Source organism: Octopus bimaculoides, chromosome 10, assembly GCF_001194135.2.
Source record: "Octopus bimaculoides isolate UCB-OBI-ISO-001 chromosome 10, ASM119413v2, whole genome shotgun sequence".
Taxonomy (NCBI): Eukaryota; Metazoa; Mollusca; class Cephalopoda; order Octopoda; family Octopodidae; genus Octopus; species Octopus bimaculoides.
In genome coordinates, this window is record NC_068990.1 from 82,176,278 (window position 1) to 82,180,993 (window position 4,716).

At 38.1% G+C, this 4,716-nt stretch overlaps 1 protein-coding gene across 1 annotated transcript in view; it reads left to right on the top strand.

The window, feature by feature from the left end:
- Window positions 1-652: 652 nt before the first annotated feature.
- Window positions 653-4,716, top strand: part of LOC106871598 (uncharacterized) — a 205,007-nt gene continuing 200,943 nt past the window's right edge. Inside the window, exon 1 of the mRNA XM_014918118.2 lies at window positions 653-816. The gene's annotated coding sequence lies outside the window, so the exon portion shown is untranslated. The remainder of the gene's footprint in view (window positions 817-4,716) is intronic.

Below are 4,716 nucleotides of genomic sequence, written 5' to 3' on the forward strand. Positions count from 1 at the left end.
TTTTGTGTAGCTTTCTCCCATATTTCTCCTGTATAGATTGTGGTGGTGTCCTTACACTGCTCTGTGAACTTAGCGGTACACATCCTAGTTCTGTAGTTTATTTGGGAATTCATTGCAACCATTCGGTACAGATTTTCTTAAGTGGATGTGATTTAGTTATGCTGACTTGGTGAATATGACTTTTCTATTACTTCAAATTTTAAGCTTCACTTTGTGTAATGCTTTTAAAAAAGAATTTGTCTAGCGTATATCTGTAGCTTTGTGGATTATCTAGAGAAGAAGAGCAGTTATTTTTAACTGTTGTAGTCCCTGTGATAGTATCCTTACACTGGAAACGTAACTAGAAATTTTGCTAGAAGACTGGACTTCTACTAAATAATCCCTATAACCAGGTTAAGAGAATAAATTACTGTAGCACATTTGTTAAATATAATATACGCAAGATACGCAAATATAAAATTTATATATCCATTTACAAATATAAATAGAAAAGTTGTATAGTTTTGTTGTTTCGCAGCTGGTTATCACTAATTAAACAGACCTATGATACATATGAACATACACTTCTAGTCGAGCAGCATATCTGTCTTGTTATGCTACATTTCATTCCGTCTTGCGTATTTTCTAGTGCCAAACTAGCTGTGTTGATGTTGCTACAGCAGAAGCTGGTTATGAAGACTCGGTTCAGGAGGACTTCTTGTTCGAAAGCAAAATGTCCATTAATTTACAAGATCAAAAATAAACTGCTTTAACGTTTTGGGAAAGTAGATATACGCCTCATCGTGCAAGATTCAATGCAGCTGGAACGACAGTAAGGTAAGCGACTTATATTTCTGGTATTTTAGTGTCGCTGATGAATAAAACAGCTCACATAAATTTTCAGAGGAATGTCTTGCTGACAATAATCTGTGTAATGTAATTAAATTTAGTAATTATAATAATTCCATGTAACGTAAGAGGTCACCATAATTTTACTACTGAATAAGCATCTAACGAAAACCAGTTGATATCGTATCCTCAGTTGATTTACTTGTAAGGATAGATGGAGTGGTTTAGTTGAATGTTAAATGAACAGCGAATTTTCTGTGAACTAGTAGCTGTCTCTGAAGTCATTTCAATGAAGGATGTGACTGAAATTTGATATTCATATATTTCCTACAAGCCAATGTTCAGAAAGTAGAATAATGATCTCTTTTCCATGTATACGCATACAGTCTGTTTTGTCTTCAGCTCACATAATTTTTTTCTTTTTCGCACATACACATGCATATGATTCTACGTTCTTGTAAATTATATATTTATTTGTATTTTACTAACCTCAATGTTGAAGAAAACGCCGTATGAGGGCAATACGTTCAAGGTTATTTAAAACCCTACAAGTTAAGTACAACAGCAAGGCAAGGATTGCAGACATTTAATAATTTAATAGAGTATCACATCTCATACTTCCTTTATTTCAACATTGTGATTTCTTTTAGATTACATTAAAAAACTATAGGAAGAAAGTAACATTTTTTTTCCAGCTTTTCGTTTTGAGTTCAAATTCCGCCGAGGTTGACTTAGACTTTCATCTCTTCAGGATCGATAAAATAAATATCAGTTGAACACTGGGGGCTGATGTAATTGACTTACCCCCTCCCTCGGAATTGCTAGCCTTGTGCCAAAATTTGAAACGATTATTACTATTTATTATCTTTCGGCCCGGGGCCTATGGATAACAGCCCTGGCCTGGCAGTGCTACAAGAAAACTCTGCAGGATCGAGACAAGCTTTACAGATATGGAAGCACTGTCAGACGAACCTGTCCGAGGTATGTGCAGTGTGACAAAACCGTACTGCACACACTCATCCGGTGTCCGTGCATTACTGACTTGTGGAGCTTTGTCGAACAGGTGTTATCGCGTGCAGGACGGATCCGGTTATCAGCCGAGTCCGTCGTGAAGATCGCCCTGCCGCCTTCATTTGGCCGTGAAGGAAAGGCAGTTTTCCTCTGTCTGGTGGTTATGGCGAAGGAGGTAGTGTGGTGGACGAAACTGAAAGGACTGATGACAGATATTTTCCTCTTCCACCAAGCCCTCATCGACTTTTTTCAAGTTTAAGGATGTTGAATGAAACACCTATGTTTCCAGAGGTGAATAATCCAAACCCCAAAGAATTCGTCTCAACACACGGCAATGATGCCTCCCCCAACTACTTCTGCTCGTGATCAGAGATGCACATATCTTCAGTCACTATGGCCTTCTTCTTCTTCTTCTTCTTCTTCTTCTTCTTCTTCTTCTTCTTCTTCTTCTTCTTCTTCTTCTTCTTCTTCTTCTTCTTCTTCTTCTTCTCCTTCTTCTCCTTCTCATTATTATTGTAATAAAAGCCTTTTAGAATTTAGTTACTTCTCTTTTCTTGCCAATTTCAGTTTTCTCTCAGAACCACTTTGCCTGACTTCCAATTATTTTATTATTTTATTTTTTGTTGCCGTTCACTTCCAACAACATTTTCATTGGCTAAAAAAAAGCTTCCAGATACCATTCCTGCTTTATGAAATGTTCCATTGCTTAGCATATTAAAAGTCATCTTTTATTGATTTATGGTATTTGCAACGAAAAAATAATAACGTTTAAATTACGTTTAGAATTTTTCAAATCCAACCAAGCCTATCCTATTTAAGTACAATATATTCCAGTAATATTGAATTAAATACATAAAGCAAATGGAGAGCATGCTGAAATCCAATTCGTGTAAATAATCTCCGAGCTGATGTATATTTCTAATGACTTATTCAAATAACGGCTTTCACATTGCAAATCAACATACCAAAACTACTTACAATTTACTGATTAATTTACTGATTAATTATATAACCATCGTGTGGAGGCGCAATGGCCCAGTGGTTAGAGCAGCGAACTCGCGGTCATAGTATCGCAGTTTCGATTCCCAGAACGGGCGTTGTGAGTGTTTATTGAGCGAAAACACCTAAAGCTCCACGAGGCTCCGGCAGGGGGATGGTGGCGAACCCTGCTATACTCTTTCACCACAACTTTCTCTCACTCTTACTTCCCTGTTTCTGTTGTGCCTGTAATTCAAAGGGTCGGCCTTGTCACACTCTGTGTCACGCTGAATATCCCCGAGAACTACGTTAAGGATACACGTGTCTGTGGAGTGCTCAGCCACTTGCACGTTAATTTCACGAGCAAGCTGTTCCGTTGATCGGATCAACTGGAATCCTCGACGTCGTAAGCGACGGAGTGCCAACAACAACATATAACCATCGTATATATTTGTGTGGCTACACAGAAATACATACGCACACACACATGCACGCACACACATAAACACACGCTCACACAGTCACATACACACACATATAGGTGCACGCATAGACATCTACACATAAATGCATGATAATGATGTTTACTCTTTACTCTCTCTTTCCTCTTTTATTTGTTTCAGTCATTTGACTGCGGCCATGCTGGAGCACTGCCTTTAGTCGAGCAAATCGGCCCCAGGAATTATTCTTTGTAAGCCTAGTACTTGTTCGATCGGTCTTTTGCCGAACCGCTAAGTTACGGGGGACGTAAACACACCAGCATCAGTTGTCAAGCGATGTTAGGGGGGGGGGTAATCGTAGACACACAAACATATACACACACATACATATATACATATATACGATAAGCTTCTTTCAGTTTCCGTCTACCAAATCCACTCACAAGGCTTTGGTCGGTCCGAGCCTATAGAAGAAGACTCTTGCCCAAGGTGCCACGCAGTGGGAATGAACCCGGAACCATGTGGTTGGTTAGCAAGCTACTTACCACACAGCCACTCCTCTATATGTACGCGGGTGTATAGACAGGGTTGTAGTTTAGGTATATGCATGAATATACGGTTCACCAGTATTAATATGAAAGTTTATATGTGTAGACGAGTGTATATGTAGACGTTTATACGTCCGCACGCACACGCGCTGACACGCACATATACATTCATTATACACGCGGATATAAACAAATTATTCAAACTCCATTCGACAGATATACACAACGTTTTAATAAACTATAACTCTTATATGTTCGACACATATTTATATGTATATGTTTGTGTGTGTGCGTATATAGGTATATCTATCTTTACATACGTATGTGTCTGTGAATTTGTTTGTGTGTGTGTGTGTGTGTATGTGTGTGTGTGTGTGTTTATTTACTGAACTATTCCCGTTTTTATGCTTTTCCTCTTGGTTTTGATTGCTGTCTTGTTTATTGTAATAATGTCTAATAGCTTAGCGAGACATTCACTTTTCTCTTTCAGCCTATTGACTTCTCAGTCGTTCATGCTGAGGTCGTCGACTGCTATTATATATTATATACATGCGTGCACGCATACCTATATACATGCATACATACATACATACATACATATATACATACATACATGCATACATACATACATACATACACACTCATACACATGTTTACATACATACATAAATACACACACACTCATACAAACATGTGTACATACATACATACATGCATAGATGCATACATTCATAGTACATACATACATTCATACATACATCCATCCATCCATCCATCCATACATACATACATACACACTCACACACACACACATCCACGTTTGTACATCCATACATCCATCCATACATACATACACACACACTCTCACACAGACACGTGTGTACATCCATCCACACACATACATTCATTCA